Source organism: Lycium barbarum, chromosome 9 (genome assembly GCF_019175385.1).
Source record: "Lycium barbarum isolate Lr01 chromosome 9, ASM1917538v2, whole genome shotgun sequence".
Taxonomy (NCBI): Eukaryota; Viridiplantae; Streptophyta; class Magnoliopsida; order Solanales; family Solanaceae; genus Lycium; species Lycium barbarum.
The window spans coordinates 112,767,916-112,791,104 of NC_083345.1; positions in this window are offsets into that span (position 1 = coordinate 112,767,916).

Here is a 23,189-nt window from a genome sequence, read left to right on the forward strand (position 1 = left end):
CATTAAGAGAAAGTAGGGAGAAAGTAATTTTGGAAGTACCAAAGCAAGGACATGAGCGGCGATTAGTATGACTACTGTTGTCACCAAATTTTTGACTTCCCATATTTTTTTTTAATTACCTAGAGTCCTTGGATATCAAGTGAAGTAAAATGTATATTTTCTACAAGATTAAAATGATTTTATTAAATTATTTAGGTAATATTTTTCCATTTCATTTGGCAAAATAACTTCGATAATATTATAAATCATTAAGAAATCAATTTACATTTTTACAATTAATATGGAGTGTTTGGTAAATTTAATCAAGAAGATAATTTTAAAAAATTATTCATTAATTGTTAAAATTATCAGAAAATCAATTAGCAAGCATTTTACTCTGTTTAATTCAAGAAATCTGATTAATTAAATAAATTAACCATTTAAATACCTCAATTCTTAAATTTTTGCATTTTTGTGCAGTTTCTTGAATTGCTCGTAATCACTCGAGTACTTAATTATGGCTAATTTCATAAATTTCTCACTAATGGTTAATTGGGGGCCACAATTGAAATAATCAATTGTTGGTTAATTTTGGCTTTAATTGAAATAGCCAAATTCATGGTTTAAATCAACTGAGGTCATCATCGCAAATTAGCCTTTAATTGCTTGGCTAAGTTTAAATTTGGCCTTAATTGAAATAGTCAAATTCATGGCTTAAGTTAATTGAGGTCACTGTTGCAAAATTGCCTTTTAATTGTTTGTTTGGTCAAAATTATGACCATAATTGAAATAACCAATTTCATGGTTTAAAGTTAAGGCTAACGTTATATTCGCAACTTAAGTCCAATTGCATAATTAGCCATGTTTGTTAGTTTGTTTAGATAATTAATTAATTGTGTTTGACCATAATTAAGGGGTTTAAATTAATTGACTCGCTTAATTGTGGCCATTTTATTAAAACTGTGGCAAGTCTTTGCACATATATACACGCATATACACGAATATACATGTGTATACATGTATATCATGTATATGTGCGTGTATATATGCCACCCCTCCCTCTTCTTTGATTTTCAACCGGGCCCAATCCACTAAGGAACTGACCCGGCCCTAGTCCGCAACTAAAGGGATAATATCCCCTTACCCTTTTCATTTTTTTTAATCACAAGGCCAAACGACCCCTTATGTAAGAGAGAAGGGTTTCTCCTTGAGAGAAACCCTAGCCGCCCCACCCTCTTACCTCTTTCTTGCGTCATCGTTGCCTGAAATGACAACATTTCAAGTGTACATCACCTTTTGTTACACCCCGCACTTTCAGAGCATGAGCATGCCACGTACTTCACCGTAGTAATGGAGTATCAGAGACGTCCCATGAAGTTTTGGAAGGTACAAGCCATAGGAAGTACGTAACAACGAAGTAAAGGACGAATTACGATCTCGTAAGTCGTAATCGGGAAGGACAATCTTGAAAACACAAGAACATGACCATTATCAAGTATAATAAATGATAAATATCATGTAGGGGGAGTTTTGGAAGATTTCAGGACCAAGCAAATCAAAGAAAATAAGTTTGCCGAAATTTTGGAAAAAGTTGGCAGAATTAAGGATAGACTTTTGGGTCAATTTTCGAGGGGTATATCTCTAGGTATATTAGGAGTTTTAAGGTGTTTCAAAAGCCTAATATGAAGTTCGTCGAGTCTAGTTTCTAATGCAATGAACCACTCATCGATACGATGTCGGAGTAGAGAATTATGAACGTTACAATTTAGCCGGATAGAGTAGGGTGCGCTGCTACAGTGATGCTACAGTACTGCTACAGTGCTACAATACTACTACAGTGCTACAATACTGCTACAGTGCCACCGACTTTGACACCCTATATAAGGGTTAAAACCCCATTTTTTCTCCATAATAATTCCTCTAAATGTTCAAGAGATATCAGCCACCATATGAGAGCATGCACACAACATAAAAGTGAGGATTTTGTGTAATTTCAAGTGACAGAGTGTTAATCGAGGTCCGGGTAACGTGTAGTCGCGATTATAGTTTTTTCTTGCGTTGGAATTGGCTTGGATTCAAAGTAAATATTGAAGATATTACTGCTCTAGCAAGAATAAGGTATGAATCTCTCCTTATTAATATTAATTTCAGTTTATTTACGGAGATAAAGTTATTAAATAGTCGTATAACAAGTTGGATAGTTGAGAAACTTGGAAAACATCGTGTGGGATGTTTTATGGAGCCTATTGGTGTTGATAATGTTGTTGTGATGTTGGTATTGTTGTTGTTTTTGTTGGTCATTAGATTGTGATTTTGGGCTAGGCATATAAACATGGGAGATGCTGCCTGACTTTCGGCAGATTCTAAATGGATTTAAATTGAAGGCTTAAGATAAGCATGTGACAATGAGCCTAACAATAGTATGAATGGTTTACATGTAGATTTACGAGCTTGGAAGGATAAACGTTGAATAGTTAAAGAGACCAAAAAGTATTTTAAGGCTATTCCTCTTTCTTTTAAAGGCATGATTCTTTTCCTACCAACCCATGCATGAATTCCATAAAAATCCTCATTTCCAAGAATGTTAGAGATTCATAACTCTTAAAGTTTTTATGGTGTTAAAGATGAATAATTTTTTTTTATGATAACCATGACAATGATTATGAGGGATTTATTTATCAAAGCTCCAAGGCATACAGATTTCATGATATTATGAGATGATTTTATTCATAGAGATTTCCAAGTACATGAGCTATATATTATTATGAGGTGATTGAGCTTACTTTGCAATTTCTTAATTTCCTTCATTGTTGGTAATCTCACCTTATGACCCTTGTTCCTTCAAGGAGGGGTACACGATGATGATTGATCCATAATATAATTGGAGCCTACCGATCTTACGTCACTCCGATATAGTTATGGATTTTGATTGGGCTCTCACGCATGCTTTATATATATATATGTATTTTCTCACACCACGCCACACTATAGTCGGCCGAGCATGGCACGTAGATGTGCACACCACTGCAGTGGGCATTTTATGATATTGCCCCGGACGCGGGCTAATGATGATAACACCGAGCCTTAATGGCCGGGTATGATACTATATATATGACACCGAGCCTTAATGGTCGGGCATGGTACTATGTATATGCATAAAAATGTTTTTTTAAAAGGCTAAGAATGCATGACATCCGCCTTATGAGGCATCCAGATGTACAGGTTATCTCTCTTATTCCATGTTACCTTTCATATCTATATTATGTTGTTATTCATGTCTTATATACTCAGTACATTATTCATACTGACGTCCCTTCTTATGGACTCTGCACTCATGCCCGCAGGCAGGCATGGAGATGAATCAGACTCGTAGGTGTTCTATCAGCGGATTCTCAGGAGCACTCCACTTACTTCGGAGCTGCAGTCTATTTGGTATTGTCCTTATGATCATTTGTATTCTATGTAAAGGCTCGTAGACGTGTGTGTACAGTTAGATGTTTTATAGCTCCACCGGTTCATATTGTTGTATAATATATTGGTGGCCTTGTCGGCCTTATTTTGAGCTCTTGATACTTTACTGTTAGCTTTGCCGGCTTTATGATATACGTTATGTTGTGGTGACCTTGTCGGTCTGCATATGAACATATGTGCTGAATGATTGAATATTCCTATGTTGGGCCTTTTCTGCGTGCAGGTGTTCTTTGAGTTATGATTTATAATGTTCAAAGTAACGGATAAGTCAGGTGGTTCCCGTCCTATGGGTCGGAGCCTGTCATACTCCTGGTAGGGGTGTGACATTAGCATGGTCAATTGGGATAAGAATTTAATGCTAACCCCCTCCCTCCACCAAGTTTCAACCAAACAAGGTATAGCTTCTTTTTTCTTTATTTTCTTCTGCAAATCAACGGTCAAAGGACTGAATTTTCTTAATGGTTTTTGTTGTTACTCGTATTTGAATTCTCGATTATCATTGGTTCATAAGGAACCAAAAGGCTTAATTAATTTTTTAGTCAAATCTGATCACTTATCTGCTTGTTCACTGAATCTCAACCATTAAATTGGTTTTGAGGGCAAGTAATTTTGAAAAATTGCATAGTCCCGCATCGAAATCGACATTAGGTTTTTAAGATTTTGGGGTTCTATCTAATCACATTGTTTGAGGCCAGCAATTGAAAAATATCACTTGCACATTAAAAATTTGAAATTCCTAGGGTTTTGGCAATTCTGCTTAGAAACATTTAATTTTTCGATTTAGTCTAAGTTTTAAAGTTTTTTGTTCTTTTGTGTGTGGCTGAGTTCGAAGAGGAAGCAAAAGATCTTACAAGTTGAAATCCCGACAATAGGCTGCGCATACAAGAGGTGATCTTCCTCCCTTTCAGTTATTTTCAGCATTTCTTGTTTGCTTCCTGCTTATATGTGCTGAATTGTTGGTATAGCTATGTTAGTTTCTAGTTTGATACATGCTTATGTGTGTTAATTGCCATTCTTGTTTAGTTATGTTTGTTAGTAGTTTCAAGCATGTTTAGGTGTGTTAGCTTCTTAGCATTGGCTATAGTTCAGCCCTACTGCGTTGTTTAGTTGGTAATTTAATATTTATCATGTCATCAGCCCAGCTTTGTTGTACCTTTAGCTTGATTTAATCCATGTTTAAGTACTACTGCTCTGTCAGACTTAGTTCATGCTCTTAAATAATTCGTGTGATCTAATCACAGGACCATTTCCAATATTTTTATTGCATTAGTTGACTGGTACATGATTAGTTGGATCAAATGCTTAGTTGAATAGATAACAAGCTATTAAAGGTCAGCACAAGGTCTGTCTTGTTGATTACTTAGTAAATATGATATATACTATAATGTGAATAAGAGAGGTCCTTGTCTGAATTTAGAATAAGCTTAAAATTTTATTAGTGATAGCTATAGATGGTGTGTTTGAACTATGACAAAATCATGTATATTTAAGAGTTAGAAAAAATGGGACTTAAGCATTCTGAGCTTGGTTTAATATCATGGAAAAAGCTATTGTGTACTGTTTGGCTTTAAAATGTTTAAGTTGGTTATGGGATAGTCTGATAAATATGCTTTAGGTTTGGATCCTGAGATTGTAGACATTAGAACCTAGTGTATATGCCTAAAACTGAGTTAAATATGTTGTCTCAAGCTAGTCACCTGTGTTGACTATGGTATGGGTCTTTGAATTTGTTAAATGTTTCTCTCTATGGAAAAGGGATTCATATGCAATGGCAGTGTCTTGTTTTGAGTCTATGTTGAGTCTAAAATAGTCCTGGTGTTCTTGATAGGCCTTGTTTTTTGTTTCCCTGAATAAGTCACATGAGAGTAGCCATTTGTCTATACTACTTGTCTGAATATAGGTCAACCTGAACTCTAGACTTGTTGCTTTAATCTTCAATAAACCTTATACATAGTCTATGAGTGTGAGTAAAAATGTATAACTGTCAAGAGTCTTTGCATATCCTAAATTCGTGCCAAAATCATCAAAATCAACCCTGAACACCTCGAGAAGCGTGTCAACGGTCCCCTTGGGTCAAAAGTGAGCTAACCAAGCTCGGGGAAGGGTCAAAATGCCAAAAAGACTATAACGACCAAGCTGGTTGTTATTTCAGATACCAATTGTACCATCGCTCGTCCTCGAGTGAAGAAGGGAAAAAATGGAGAAGTACTTGAATCAGCGAACAACTGGGGATATCAGCTACGCATATCGGACTCAGTCTTCCAGGTAGCCTCCTCAACAGGATGATGCTTCCATTGCACCTTCACAGAAGCAATCTCATTGGACCTCAACTTTCGAACCTGCCTAACTAAAATCGTAATAGGCTCCTCCTTATAGGTCAAATTCTCATCAAGCAATATCAAGTCCCAACGAACAATATAAGCACCAGCGGCATGGTACTTCTTCAGCATAGACATATGAAAAATCGGATGAACTCCCGCCAAGCCTGGTGGCAAGGCCAACTCATAAGCAACATTGCCCATATGGTCAACAATCTCAAAAGGCCCAATATACCTCGGACTCAACTTGTCTCTTTTCCTAAACCTCATAACACCCTTCATGGGTGAGATCTTCAATATAAGTTGGTGACCAACAGTGAACTCTAAATCTCGGACCTTTCGGTCCGCATATATCTTCTGTCGACTCTGAGCTACCAAAAGCTTGACCTGAATCATTCTCACTCTCTCAATAGATCCGTACCCCGAGGTCGAACCTCAAAAGTATCAAACCAGCCAACCAGAGATCTACATCCCCTACCATACAAAGCCTCAAAAGGGGCTATGTCGATACTCGAGTGAAAACTATTGTTGTACGCAAACTCTGCCAAAGGCAAGCACTAATCCTAATGACTACCAAATCAATAACGCAAGCTCTCAATATATCCTTGATCAATTGAATGGTCCGCTCGGACTGCCCATCGGTCTAGGGGTAGAAAGTTGTACTAAGATCCAATTGGGTACCCAACTCCTCCTGAAAAGCTCTCCAGAAACGGAAAGTGAATATAGTACCCCGATCAGATATGATAGAAATAGGAACCCCATGCAATCTCATAATATCACGAATGTACAACTTGTCTAACTTCTCCGCGGTATAGGAAATCTGAACAGGAATCAAATGAGCGGACTTAGTCAACCGATCAACTATCACCCAAATCGAGTCAAACTTACCCAGGTTCTTTGGGAGACCCACAACAAAATCCATGGCAGTCCTCTCCCCCTTCCACTCGAGAATGGACATCCTCTAAAGTACACCACTGGATCGCTGGTGGTCATACTTAACTTGCTGACAATTACCACACTTAGCCACGAAATATACTATATCCTTCTTCATCCGATGCCAGTAATAGTGTTGCCTCAAATCACGATACATCTCAGTTGCCCTCAGATGAATGGAATATCGAGAGTTATAAGCCTCAGTCAAGATTAACTTAATCAAATCATCAACACGAGGAACGCACAAGTGCCCTTTAATTCTCAAAATGCCCTCAGAATCAATCATGGCCTCCTTGGCCTCACCCCTCAGAACCCTATCTTGAATCTTGCTCAACTGACCATCCTCAAACTGATGAGTCCTGATCTGATCTAATAAGGAAGACCTCTCCCCAACACAAGCCAAAACTCTACCTAGGGCTGAAATATCAAGATTAACGAAACTGTTGGCAAGAGTCTAAACCTCCATGGCTAACGGGCGCTCGGAAATAATCAATTGAGCTAAACTCCCCATACTCACTGCCATGCTACTCAAGGCATCAACAACAACCTTGGCTTTCCATAGGTGATATAAAATAGAGATGTCATGGTCCTTCACGAGCTCCATCCATCGGCGCTGCGTGAAATTAAGACCTCTCTAGCTAAACACATACTGAAGGCTATGGTGATCAGTAAAAACCTCACAATGGACACTATACAAGTAATGCCTCCAAATCTTCAAAGAAAATACCACAACCAACAACTCCAAATCATGGGTAGGGTAATTCTTCTCATGGATCTTCAACTGATAGGAAACATATGTTATAACTAGGGGTGGCACGGTTTGGGCCATACCGAAATCTGAACTTTTTAAATATTTGGTTTGGATATTTGGATTATGGATTGGACTTCAGATTTTATTTTTAAAATTTATGATTTTCGGATTGGATATGGATTTAGTACTATGGATTTTTGGATATCCGAAAATCCGAAATTTTTATACATTTTATCTAGACCTACCTATATCATATGTGCCCAGTACTACTAAGTCTAGTTTCTAAAAGTCCAATAGATCAGTAACTAAGGCCCTACCCATTAAAATATGAAATACAATATACAATATACAATTCTCTACTAAATCAAATATAATATAGGATTTTCTTACTTCTCAAGTCTCACGCTAGTGTCACCCATAGCAGAGTGCTTTATTATTTTCCAGATGATTACTTAGATTTTATTTTGTTCATTTTCACTTTTCCAGAATGCTTTTATTTGGTATGGATTTACTATGTTGGACATGACTTGGATTTGTTAATCCTAATTTGAACTGGAAGGCTTTTTTTAATGAGCAATTAAGATTTAGATTTACCTAATGGAACTAAGATATGAATTTCGTTCCCAACAAGTTTGCCTTAAGTTTCAAGAGTCAAAACTGAAAATTTGAAATATCCGAACCGAATAATCCGAAACCGAACTTAAAATTTCCAATCCAATCCGAACTTATTTGAATTGGATTTGGATTGTAATTTCTTCAATCCTAAAACCGAATATCCAAACCAAAAATTTCATATCCAATCCAATAGCCTGAACGCCCACCCCTAGCTATAACTCTACCCTCCTGCGTCAACACAGCTCCGAAACCAAAATAGGATGCATCACAATAGACCACGAAATCCTCACCCTCCACGGATAATGCTAGAATCGGAGTTGAAGTCAAAAGAGACTTGAACTTTTGAAATCTCTCCTCACAATCCTCGGACCACTGAAAGGGAACATCCTTCAGAGTCAATCTGGTCAAGGACGAAGCAATAGAAGAAAACCCTTCACAAATCTGCGGCAGTAGCTGGCCAAACCCACAAAATTACGGATCTCAGTCACAGTAGTGGGCCTCGCTGATGGATATAAATTATTCATGATATTTTGTATATAAAAATAAGTTTTTAAATATAACATGAATAAATATATCCTATCCTCGCATATTTTCTGACAAATTCTACAGAAATAAGAGTACTGCAGAAGAATAGAGAAGAAACAAATTGTCAAAGAAGTAAGCAAATAATTCAATAGGTGCAACCACAAATTCACAAGTCATAACCGTGGAGTTTTACATGTGGGAATTACAAAAGATAACATTGGGAGAAGTTGCATAATCTCACACCCGTCAAGTGTTGAAATTCATGGGTGTCACCGCATAGATTAGTCTTTGGAAAAGCTTGTCATTTACCAGTTGAATTAACCTCTGCTGGAAAAAATAGATTTCTCCAAATTAATGAATTAGAAGAAATAAGGTTGGGAGCCTATGAAAATACTAGAATTTTTAAAGAAAAAACAAAAAAAATGGCATGACAATTTGATCTGACCAAAGAGTTTTAAAATCGGAGACTTGGTAATTCTTTATAATAGCAGGCTTAGGCTCTTTCCAGGAAAACTAAAATCCCGATGGGCAGGTCCTTACAATGTTACAAATGTCACTTCATATGGAGCTATTGAAATTCAACAGATCAATGGCGGAAACAAGTTTAAGGTAAATGGTCACAGGCTGAAATTATATTTTGGAGGACAATTTGAGGAACAACCATTGGTGACTCTGATTAAATAATGAACCAAGAAGTCAATAAGTCGAGCTGGCGACATTAAACTCAGAACTCCCACTTCCAACCCATAGCCATTGAGGGTGAAGCAATGGAACCTCATAAGTCCAATATAAATTTGCATCAATAAATTTCTTAACCAATTAATCTGGTTAATATCCAGGTTAGTGTACAACCGGAGCATCTCATGAAGGCCTCTACAAAAACAGAGTCACCTACAAAGGAGTAATTCCACGGTGATCGGTATGCCTAAGTAACTGGTTGGTTAACCAATTTACTGTACAAGTTAATTACTGGCTCAGGTAATTTTTTGGTTTATAATAAACCAAGATCAAATAACTCATAACGTCTTGAATTAACCAGCCTATAATATAGATGTATTTCTTTTTAAAGTATGTTTTTGTGTGCATATGTGTGTGTGTGTATATATATATATATATATACATATTAGTCAGAACATAAGTTTTATTTTATCTTTTTTAAAAAAATGGAGGTGGAGTTGGAGGACTCGTTTAAGCTGATTTTCATCTGGAAGAATGAAAAGCTCAAGTGTGGGGAGACTTTTTGGATCTAATCCACCTGTTTTTGTGTATATATGCATATGCTACTTCTGTTTAGGCTCTCTCTCTCTCTCTCTCTCTCTCTCTCTCTCTCTCTCTCTCTCTCTCTCTATATATATATATATATATATATATATATATATATATATATATATATATATATATATATATATTGTGCAGTAGGTGAAAAAGAAGATGGAATCTGGGAAATACTTTAATACCTCAAAGTGGGTAATATTGTATTCCTCTCTAACAATGATTAGGAACTAGTAATGGGTAACTCTTTGATGGGACCAAGAACAAAAAAATAAAAAAGTTTTTTTCTTTGTATAAAACTATGTTATGGCATACATAAGGTGTGGGACTGCAGTTTCTTTCAAGTTTTCTTCTGCAGTTGTAAATTTGAAAGCTAAAAATATTTTTACTTTATTTATAAGTATTATATATGTATTTCTTTAAACTTGATCTTGTTGTAGGTATTTTAGTTAAAAAAAAAGTTCTTTACATTATGTTCAAGATTATTTTCTTTTTACCTTCACCAAATGATTTTCATGTCTACGATTTTGACTTTGTGAAAGAGAGAGCAATCGTCTTCAACTCAAGAAATCATTGGAATTGAGAAAATTTATGATCACCAAACAGGAAGAATCACTCTATTAGCTAGAACTTACTCTTAATGTTTTTCAAGGAGAAATAATTGATGACACTTATTTTTGAAAAATGATATTAGGCCTTCTTTCATAGCCTATTTTAACCTTTTCATTTTTATCCAAGCATACACATTTTCCCTTTTAGAACCCTTCTTTGAGCCATAATTTTTTTTTCTGGACACCATAATATTCTACATATATGTGTGTATATACATATATACGCGCACACACACAGAGATCCCCTAGTTTTTCCAGCTATAAATAAATGAGCAGAAACCAAAAAAGGGAAGAAAGTGAAAGAAAAAAAAAAAGAAAATTGTGAATATACAAGTCTTTGAGACATTGCAAAAGAGGAGAAATGAAAATCAAGAAAAGTTTATCAAATGGAAAAAAAAAACTTTATATATCTACTCCATGCTGGGAGAATAAAAGTCACTATTAAGATATCCTTACCTTACAAGCCTGAAGCCTGACATTATAAGCCAATAAATGTCCTAAGATGATTTCAGAAAACAGTGTCGAATCTATATTAGTGGAGACAAACATAAGGAGCAAGCCTATGGACAAGACTGTGATACTCAATGAATAAGTGATCATAAATTTATCAATTCTAAAAGATTCAGGGAAAAAAAGAGTGCAAGTTCTTTCTGATCAAAGCTAAATTCAGAAATCACGAAAAATATTTGGTGAACTTAAAAAGGTTAGATTATATTGAGCATTATGAAAGAAATTTATTTTTGAATAATTTTTCTATCCTATAAAGATCATTGATTTTTAAATGTTTGAAAATTATCTTTTTCCTCGAGGACGAGCAAATATTCAAGTATGGGGGAGTTTGATGGATATAAATTATTCATGATATTTTGTATATAAAAATAAGTTTTTAAATATAACATGAATAAATATATCCTATCCTCGCATATTTTCTGACAAGTTCTACAGAAAGAAGAGTACTGCAGAAGAATAGAGAAGAAACAAATTGTTAAAGAAGTAAGCAAAGAATTCAATAGGTGCAACCACGAATTCACAAGTCATAACTATGGAGTTTTACATGTGGGAATTACAAAGGATAACATTGGGAGAAGTTGCATAATCTCACACCTGTCAAGTGTTGAAATCCACGGGTGTCACCGCCACTTTCATACTCACACCCGTCAACTATGGGCACCGCTGCTTTCATATTCACACCCGTCAACTATGGGCATCAAGAAAGGAGTTGCAAAATTTACGGGTGCGACTACCATTGTTATACTCTCACCCGTCAAGTAGGTCATAGGTGTGAGCACTACTTCAAGGAATGCATTCGTAGGGTGGAGATACTACATTTTCCTATAAATAGAAGCATCACTTTGCTTACAAATCATCCAATAATTTAGAAGACAAAGTGTTAATCTTGTTCTATTCTCTTTTCTTTCCTTTGGAGTAAAAATATTTCTCCATGTCTTTCAATATTTCTAGCTTCTTAAATTCATATTTTCTCTTTCCTATCTCCATAATGGAGTAATCTCTTTTTGTTGGGATAGTTGATGAAACTTGGTATAATGTTATATTATCATATTTTAATCATTCCTCATCTTGATATTATTTAAGTGTCACACTTTGTGTTGGAATGATATGTTCTACTAATCATTATCGCTACTTAGTATATTTTGTGTTATGATTATAATTATATTAATTTGTACTTCTAACAAGGAGGGAAATAAATATACTATAATAATCACATAAAATATATATGTAATAATAATTTTTAGTCATCTATTATTCCAAATCATTGAACTTGCTTCTTTTAATCCTAATTCTCACGGAGGGGTTATTTCAAGTTAGTTCTTAGGTTTAAATCTTTATCTTATTTCTTTCCGTCCTAATTCTCGTGGAGGGACAGTCTCAAATAAGTTTATTGATTTGAGGGATCTCTATCTTATTTCTTTCAATTCTAATTCTCGCGGAGGGATTGTTTCAAATAAGTTTATTGATTTAAGGACTAATCACAAGAGGTCTTTATTCCTCATAACACCAATCAAGTGTAGGAACTATTTCTACTGTTTTATGGAATTTACTAAAAAAAGGTTTTATTGTCATATATACACTAAGTGGATTCAACGACTCCCAACTCTTTCTTTTAAGATAATCTTTTGAAAGTTGTTTCTTTTGTTAAAGTAATTTACAAATTTAAGTCACTACTCTCCTTTCATCAATCTGATTCTCTCAAATAGCGGCAAAAATACTACAAGTCTATAGCATAGATTTTTCAATCTCTGTGGGACGATATCTTAAACTATATTAGAATTTGACAGAGTACGAGCGAAATTTCCTATACACTTGGGCCTCGTCACTCGCCCAATCTCTCACAGCCTTAATCTTCTGAGGATCCACCATGATCCCATCCTTAGACACAGTGTGGCCCAAGAACGCCACAGACTCCAACCAAAACTCGCACTTCAAAAAACTTAGCAAACATGCTATTCTTCTTCAACAACCCAAGTACAGTGCGAAGATGGCTCTCATGCTCCTCTCTACTCTTGGAATGTACCAAGATATCATCAATAAACACAATCACAAAGGAATCAAGAAATGGCCTAAAGATGTCATTCATCAAAGTCATAAATGCAGCTAAGACATTGGTAAGCCCAAATGACATCACCAAAAAACTCATAATGTCCATATCTCGTCTGAAAGGCTGTCTTCGGAATATCTTCAGCCCTAATCCTGAGGATAGTAAGTCAGTCTTCAAAAACACTGAAGCACCCCGAAGCTGGTCTAATAAATCATCAATACGAGGCATAGGACACTTGTTCCGAATAGTAACCTTGTTCATCTGGCGATAATCAATACACATCCTCATAAATCCATCCTTCTTCTTCACAAGTAACACAGGAGCACCCCAATGGGAGACACTCGATCTAATAAACCTTTTCCTTAATAAATCCTGCAACTGCTCCTTAAGTTCTCTCAACTCGGCCGGTGCCATCTCATATGGAAGAATAGAAATAGGGCGAGTGCTCGGATCCAAGTCAATACAGAAGTCGCGATCGGGTGAAATATCCAGCAAATCCGTCGGAAATACCTTCGCGAACTTGATCACAATAGGAATGGACTCAAGGGGTGGATATGCAACAGTAGTGTCACGCACGTGAGCCAGATAAGCTAAATACTCCTTATTGACTAATATTTTCGCTTGAAGGAAGGAAATGATCTTCTTCGGAGCGGGGCTAAGAGTACCCCTCCACTCAAGTCTAAGAATGCCCGGCATGGCTAACGCGACTGTCTTGGCATGACAGTCCAAGATCGCATGATAAGGAGAAAGCCAGGTCATACCTAAGATAATATCAAAGTCCACCATATCAAGAATCATCAAATCTACCCAAGTGTCATACCTTATAAAAGTAACCAAACGCGACTGATAAACTCGATCAACCATAACGGAATCTCCAACCGGAGTAGACACATAAACAGGTATATTTATGCTATCACAAGTCAAATCCCAATCAACGACATGATATACAAACAATTACAAATAAGTGGATCCAGCATCAAATAACACACATGTTGCTCTATGACGGACAGAAACAATACCTGAGATAACAGCGTCTGAGGCCTCTGCCTCGGGTCTACTAAGGAATGAGTAACACTGGGAACCACCACGCCCAGACTGAGATCCACCTCTCGAACTCTGGGGCCCACCTCTACCAACCTGGGATCCACCTCTAGAAATCTGAGAACCACTGCGGCCTGACTGAGCACCGCCTCTCTGAGAAGCACCACCTCGACTACCTGACGATGTCGGAGTCCTCTGGGACTGATAATCCTACCTGGATCGGGGACACCTCCTCGCAATGTGACCAATCTATCCACACACAAAGCAACCCCTAGAGGGCGGAGACTGATAAACTGAAGCTGAGGACCCGGCTAGAAAACCCTGTCTACTAATCAAGAAAATGAGCTCTCAGGAGCTCTCTGCCTGGGTGGCTCACTGGAGGAAGCCTGCAAAGCTAAATGCATAGGGCGGTCGGAATATGGTCGATACGGCCTAGAAGACTGACCAACGCCCCTCAAACTAGAACCACCATAACTCCCAATCTGACGCTGCCTCTTTTTACTACCCCCTCCAAATGCACGGGCCTTAGCGGCCTCAACTAAAGAAGTATGATCAATGATAGATTGGAAGGAAGCCCCCATAGCCTCCATCTAAAGGCAAGGAATCTGAAGATAACCGACTAGCCCACCAACAAAGCGCATAATCCTGTCATGCTCGATAGGAATCAAAGAAGCTGAATAACGGACTAGATACAGATAGCGAGTCACATAGGCCTCCATAAATAATCCCCTCTGCTGAAGATGTAGAAACTCATCCCTACGCGCCTCCCTCAAAACTCGGGGCACATACTTCTTAAGAAAGAACCGGTAGAACTGAGTTCATGTCAGAGGAGGAGAACCCTTAGGTTGCAAGCGACAAAATACCTCCACCAAGTTTTCGTGTCGCCGCGAAACTGGTAGGATACATAGTTAACTCCATGGGACTCTACGATCCCCATTCTATATAGAAACTCATGCATATCTAAGATGAACTCATAAGTATCCTCTGCAGAGGTGCCCGAAAACCTTGGCGGCTCCAAATTTCTAAACCTCCCAACAAGATCCTGATCAGTCAATGTTGTAACAGGGTCTGCCACGGATCTAAGATCATCCCTTGGGGTTGGCACTGCATCAATACAAGGAGCCATATTTACAACGGGATGTGCTACTCGAGTAGGTCGCTGTTTAGGGGTCTGGTCCCCAACTCTAGTATGAGAACCTCCGCCCGGAGTAGTAACACCAACGGCAGCCTGCTGGGCATCTAGATGGAGTAGAACACGGACCATAATATCTTGCATACTCTGATCAGAAGTAATCTCAGGTTGTGTCCGTGCTGGGGCCACATCATTCTCGGTGGCCTAGTCTCGAACCTGTTGATCCTCAGGCTTTAGAGACGGAGATCTCTCGCGCTGCTGTCCTACCGCAGGAGCCCTGCCCCTGACAGAGGTAGCCCCGCAGCCTCTAGCTCTGCGGCTCCTTCTAGCTATCGCTCGCCCTCTGGTGCCAGCCGTAGCTGTGGGCTCTGGCACCTGGCCTCGGGCTATAGTAGCTCGAGTCCTCACTATTTGAGAGAGAAGAAATAAGAGTCAGATAACAATTTGATTGTTCCAGATACTAATTAGAATAAAGTAGCACGAAAGAAGGAAAGAAAATAAAATCTTCCTAGATGTCTATAGCCTCTCGCAGATAAGTACGGAGCTCATCGTACCGATCCACTAGACTCTACTAGACAGGCTCTTATATTATAGACCAGGTAACCTAGAGATTTGATACCAACTTGTCACGACCCAATTTAGCTAAATCCCGCGGACACCTATCTTTCCCACCTCGGTAGGCGAACTCTCAACCCAACAATAGTAAAAACATAAACAAATAATTAAATAAGCGGAAGAGATAAAATCACGTAAGTCTGACGATAATAATATAGAAAATATGCGGAAGTAAGGAAAATACACCCCAGAGTCTGGTCTAATCCATACAAGAGCATCTAACTAGAATCTACAAGTCTGGAAATTCAATAATACATCAAGTCTGAATATGTCTCGGAATAGAAAATAAGCCATAAATAAAGAAGAATCTTCAAGGCGGCAGACATCTTGTGCTCACCCTGTAGAATCTAAGCAACTCTCGGAATGACTATAAGCCACGAGAAACAGAGGTCGATCCCACTTGGAATTCTGCATTCATAAAAGAATGCAGCAAGTGTAGGTTAGTACAAAACCACAGTACTGGTAGGTATCATAAGCCCACCGAGTCTAGCTAACACATATCAAGTCAATAAAGTAAGATAAACAGATATCAATCAAGGTATAAGTCAAACACAAGCTAGAAATCAAGTACACGTCATCACCTACGTTATAGCATTTAAATCCAAGTGTGCCAAGTCTCAATATATTTAATCTGAATCCAAATAACACAAGTATATCACCAGATCATCTCAAAAAAAGCCATAGTGCAATGTAATGCAATAATGTATGAAATATGAATGCAATGCAATGTTGTGTACACATGTACTCTGGATGGAAGTATCGACATCTGGGTAGCACAACCCATGGGGGACCCGCAAAGTCCATGTACCTCATAGTTTGGCAATAACCTCGGATACAACTACCTCACGATCCCATCACAAACCTCGAGAATCGCTACACACAACCTCAATTGCGAGACAACCATCGGATATCGATCCTCACGTCACTATCATCCAACTTAGCCCAACTCATCACAGTGCTTCCTCAAGTATCACCAATGTATCAACAATATATCATGAAGGATGAGAATTCATGCAATGTATGAGTACAATATCAATAATCAGATCAATATCACAAGTACCAACCATGGGTGCGCCAACAATATCATGAAAAGGCTACAGAAGCCATTGAGCACTATCCTCGTATCAACGTCAACAAGTAAGATACTACAATATTATGATCAAGATATATCGATAGTCTCCAATATTTACTATTATCACGTGGCCTCTAGCCAATAGCAATAGAACAAATCAAATCACAGCACAACGGGGTGGCTAACCCCAATCACACAATAGAGCCCAACCTAAGACAATATCTAACCCAACTTCATACCCGAAGGTTTACATGCATTCTCCGAAAATATCATTTAAATATATGCTTCGCTAAACGAAGTCTTACCAAAGGTAAATTGTAAACTACCTGGAAGGCCAAACAACGATATCACCAACAATCACTCCTTAGCCTTTCCCTTTCCTTTGAGCCTCGAGATCAAGAATGTCTAAGCATATTTGAATCATGGAATTAAAGTCAAGAAGAACATCAAACAAACTCTACTTCTATTCAAAACCCAAATTTCCAACCTATGAAATAGGATTTATGAACTAGAAGGGTGAAATTAGGAATCTAAAGGTCCCAACATGAAATTAAACCTCTAGTCATCAATTCCCATCAATAGCAAGCTAGAATAATCAACAATCCACTCAATTTCGTATTCTAGGCAAAACCCCCAAATTTGGGTATAAACCCTAACTTTCAATTCCACAAATTAGCCTCTAATTAGAAAGAAGTTATGAAATAAAGGATTCTAATCATCAATTCAATGCTTAAAGAAACTAATCCAACCAACAAATCATGATTTAGAACCCTAGAAGGAATATGCATTAAACCCCTTTTTAATCTTCAATCACTTAATGAACTATCAAGACAAAGGGATTCTAAGATGATTAGAGGTAATGGAATAGCAAAGAGATTGGAAGGACTTACTGATATCAACGAGGATAGCGGGAGACTTAGAATTAGAAATTAGAAATAGGGAAGGATTGATTCTTAAGAAAGAAGAACACAAGTTCAAGTATTTGATACTTAAAACATTGTTTAATAGTGAAAGAAAGAATTGAATCAATTAAGAAGAAGAAGAAAAGGAGGGAAGGAACTCAAATGAGGAATCTTACCATTGAAGGATCCAAGTTACGGTTCAAAGTAGAACAAAAAGGGCATAACCCAAAAGAGAACCTCAAAGGTCTCCACAAGCCACAAGGCTATTATATTAATATTAATCAAACTTGGTTCCAATGAAAAAGAAAGTACCCTTTTATATGGGAGAAATGGTGGCTGCCACCCTAAAGAAAATAAAAACCATTCTAGACTTCAAAGTTGGTCAAACTAAATCAATTCAGGTGTAATTTCCAAGCTGCATAGAATACCACCAATTATTTGTTCTAAGGTGCATAGAAGACCACCAACATTTGTTTCAATGTTCATAGAAAACCACCAAACATTTGTTCCAATGTGCATAGAAGACGACCAACACTTTGTTCAATAAAAACATTAAATGTAGTCAACATAGCATTAAATGATCTTCTAGAAACACAAGTATGGGCTGCTGAACTTGTTCCTTCTTTGGGCATGTTTTGGGCCATAATCCAACTCACTTTGGTCTTCAATTTGGGCCTCCAATTAGTATTAAGACTTTCCCAAAAGATCTACTTTGGGCTGGAGCTATTCCTCCATTACAAGACATGTTTTCATTACCAAATTAAGCCCATTAAAGCAATTTGATATTTTTTAGTCTTCAATGAAAATTAAGCTTCCTTGGTTGCTATCATTCTCCCCTTCTTATAGAAGATTCGTCTTGAATCTTGGTGGTGACATTTTTTGCTCCTTAATGCATTTGAGCCTCCATGGTTGCTATTATTCTCCCCCTCTTAAAGAAGATTCATCCTCGAATCTTGACATTGACCTGCAACCAATATGATAATCACAATAAGTAGGGAGCAAACAAAGGAAACAAAACAAGCATTTGGTAAAACCAACACAAGGTAGCGACCATGCAACCACTTAACCCACTTAGTTCTTTTATCTACAAACACCCCTTTTAAATATCCAAGCATTACATCATCTAATAGAATAATGTAATTTCCAACACAAGAACTAAAAACACCATTCATAAGCTCTTTAAACAGTACAAGATCTTTAGCCAGACCAAAAGCATATGAATACCAAGAAAACATACCATATTTGCTCTTTCTAAACAACTTAACCTCACCATTCGATATACTATGGTCAAGATATGGATCAAAAGTTATTTTCTTGTGAAGTGACTTGGAATGAACCTGCAAATAAGAATCTAGAAAACAAGATAAAGATATTGTGAAGTTGGAAACATGTGAGCACTTATCCTTTTCCACACTTGAGCTACTACATTCTGCACCTAGCTCAACTTTCTCAATATCTACGGTACTAAAAGCTTCATGTGTCTCAATGTCTTCATTGGAAACTTCATCACCTTTGCTTCCTTCATTGGAATCCCAAAGTGGACAAAAATGTACAGTAAACTCATGTTTAGTATCATCCCACAATGGGTTATCCCACACTTTAAAACCTTGACCAATGAGATTGTCTTCTTCAAGTGAGTTGTCATCATCCTTTACACAAAGTTCATCCTCAATTTTATGCATGAAAGGAGATAAAAGACTAAAACAAGAAAGAGTTAGTTGATTAGCATATGAACAAGATTCACCCTCTCTCAAATTTTCTTGGATTTGTTCACTCAACTTATCTCGTCCCTCACTTTCATCACATTATGGCAGACTGCTCACGTGAGAAGAACAACCAAAAAAGTTAGGTTCACTCTAAATTTGAGTTATATCTTCACTTAAAACTCTTGATTCAACAAATTGTGGTACAAGTTCAGTTTTGTTTGCATCTACAAATAGATCATCTATAAGGTCATACCACATGAGATACATGAGATCATCAAGCTCAACTTTGTCTTCTACTTGTAATTGTTTCCACGAATCATCAGCCTTTGCTCCTTTCAAATCCCATTTAAAGCTAGATTCTTCCTTCAATTGTTGTTCCAACACTTCAATGGGTTCTTTTTCAATAACCTGCACATTTGGAGCACAAACACTAGAAAAGAATGAGTTAATTGGTTAGAACTTGAACAAGAATCTTTCATACTTATGCACTCAATTCTTTTAATCTCTTCTTTTTCCTCGTCTCTCAAGTGTACTTGTTCACTCTCTATTTTACCTCTTGAGCTCACGTCACTCAATTCTTTCCACTTATTTCTGCTTCTTAACAACTCACTCTTTTCACTCATCACTTCCTCTCTTGAGTTGTCAAGTTGCTCACCCTCACTTCTCTCTTTCTTTTGTCTCTCATCCTCACTTTTGTTTGGTGTAGAGAAGGTTCTCAATGCGGTATCATCCCTTTTTATCCCGGGCAAGGTATGCTGCAATAAGTATCACAAGTTACCATATTCTTGCCTAGAATCCCTCTTTTATCCCTTGGAGGACTTCTAACATCAACTCTAATTTTAGGCTTCCCAATCCTACTATTGTTTCCCCTCTTGCAGACCTTTTCCTTTTCAAACACCTCTATTGATCTCCTTACCTTTAATCGATCTTCTTGAATCTCCGTAGGTGACAAAGATACAGGGGTAGTTCGTTTTCCATCATCTTTTACCAAGGAATGCCTATTCTTTTCTAGATCATATGAAACTTTCTTATAGAGATACCACGACTTTCCCAACAAGACATGACATGTGAATAAGGGAACTACGTCACACCAGACCTCATCCTTGTATCTCCTAAGAGTTAATGACACTAACACCCTCTTCTCTACCTTCACTCCTTTTAAGGTGTAGGGTGAAGCATGCTTAACACAATACAAGCCCACTTTTTCAACAAAGTAAGCACTAACTAAGTTGTGACAAACATTCTTGTCAATCTTAGTCGCACACACATTAGACAATACTTGCATTCTAGTTTGAAAAACCTTGTTAACTTTTGTAAGCTCACGACTTCTTCTATGACTTTTCACCAAATTATATCTTGCCGGAGTAGGTTTAATAGGACTCAAACTTCCAACTTCAACATAATCAGCACATTTATCACCATAACTAATGTCATCATAATTAGAAGATTCTTCACCACTATGATCCTCACAAATGTTATTACCTTCACTCAAATCACAAATCTGATGTGACTCATCATAGCCACCATACTCTTCACAAAAATCATTGTACGCCCTTCTATCATCTGATTCCCAATCTTCTCCACTAGAATAATCCATCCCTTCACTCCAAATGCTTTCAGAATGTGTAAGACATGCTTTAAAAAAAGAAAAGAAAACAGTTAGTAGTAAAGTGATCTCACATACACTCTTTTACGTGTATCACTCAAGTAGTGGCTCTCAACACTCGTGTTTCACACTATTAGGCTTTTACCCTCAAATAATCTCACCACTCTTTCCTTTAACCACTCAAGGGCTGCTCCTCGAAGTTCTTCAATAAACCAACAACTCAAACACTTCAAAGTAAGTTCCAAAGCTTGGTTCAAGAATGGAGTTTATGTCAAACAAAGAAAAGGTCAATAAAAACTTAAACGGACTGGAAACAAGAAATACACAATGACAATAAAGAGAAAAACACGGAATAAATTGGCATGAAACAAAGAACAAATATCTTTAAGACACAAAATTACTAGACAACTCTAAGTATGAACAAATACTTTAAGTATCTAGCAAGAGAACAAATAGAAAACTAAATGTAAGGAATAAACACTTCTAAGAAAAGATTTAGAACATATCAATGAGTTTTTATCCAAATGTGTTGTAATGACCTTGTACTCCTCAATGTGACTTTTGAGTTCCTTGATGAGTAAAAGTCAAAGAATCTTTAAGACTAATGGGATTTTCAAGAGATAACAATCACAATGGATTTCCCAATAATTTAAGGTCACCAAATCACAAGATAAAGGATTGAAGAAATCAAGAACAAGTAAAGAAAACTTAGAGAGTACTGTTCAAGGCACTGTTCACTTGAGCAGTTTTTTTCTAACTTTTTTTTGGCTACTGTTCACCTGCTACAGTATTATTATTTTTCAGATTTGTTTTTTGGTATTTAGAATTCAAATCAACAGATCGGTGAGTATAAGAATACTCAACCATCCAAAGCTCTGATACCACTTGATAACAACGCGGATAGCGGGAGACTTTAGAATTAGAAATTAGAAAGAGGGACGGATTGATTCTTGAGAAAGAAGAACACAAGTTCAAGTATTTGATACTTAAAATGTTGTTTAATAGTTAAAGAATGAATTGAATCAATTAAGAAGAAGAAGAAAGGGAGGGAGGGAACTCAAACGAGGAATCTTACCATTGAACGATCCAAGTTACGGTTCAAAGTAGAACAAAAAGGGAATAACCCAAAAGAGAACCTCAAAGGTCTCCACAAGCCACAAGGCTATTATATTAATATTAATCAAACTTGGTTCCAATGAAAAAGAAACATCCCTTTATATGGGAGAAATGGTGGCTGCCACCCTAAAAAAAATAAAAAACATTCTAGACTTCAAAGTTGGTCAAATTAAATTAATTCAGGTGCAATTTCCAAGCTGCAAAGAAGACCACCAATTCTTTGTTCCAAGGTGCATAGAAGACCACCAACACTTGTTCTAATGTGCATAGAAGACCACCAAACATTTGTTCCAATGTGCATAAAAGTCCACCAACACTTTGTTCAATAAAAACATTAAATGTAGTCAACATAGCATTAAATGATCTTCTAGAAACACAAGTATGGGCTGCTGAACTTGTTCCTTCTTTGGGCATTTTTTGGGCCATAATTCAACTCACCTTGGTCTTCAATTTGGGCCTCTAATTAGTATTAAGACTTTCCCAAAAGATCTACTTTGGGCTGGAGCTATTCCTCCATTACAAGACATGTTTTCATTACCAAATGAAGCCCATTAAAGCATATATATATTTTTTAGTCTTCAATGAAAATTAAGCTTCCTTGGTTGCTGTCATTCTCCCTCTCTTATACAAGATTCGTCCCGAATCTTAGTGGTGACCTTTTTTGCTCCTTAATGCATTTGAGCCTCCATGGTTGCTATCACTTACCACCAAGAATCTTCTCCGAGAATACTCTAGAATTGCTCCCACTAGCTCAGATTTCGGAATAGTAACAAATGAGGGACTTAGGGCATTTAACACTTCATTTGATGAAATAGCTGCCCGTCACCTGCTTCCCCGACGAGATTAACGCTCCAGCGGCGTCGCTCCAGTGGTCCCAAGACCGCTATAGCGGTCATGCCCAAATGGCACATGCCACTTCAGTGGAAGGGTGAACGCTATAACGGTACCGCTGTTGCGGTGCTGGTGC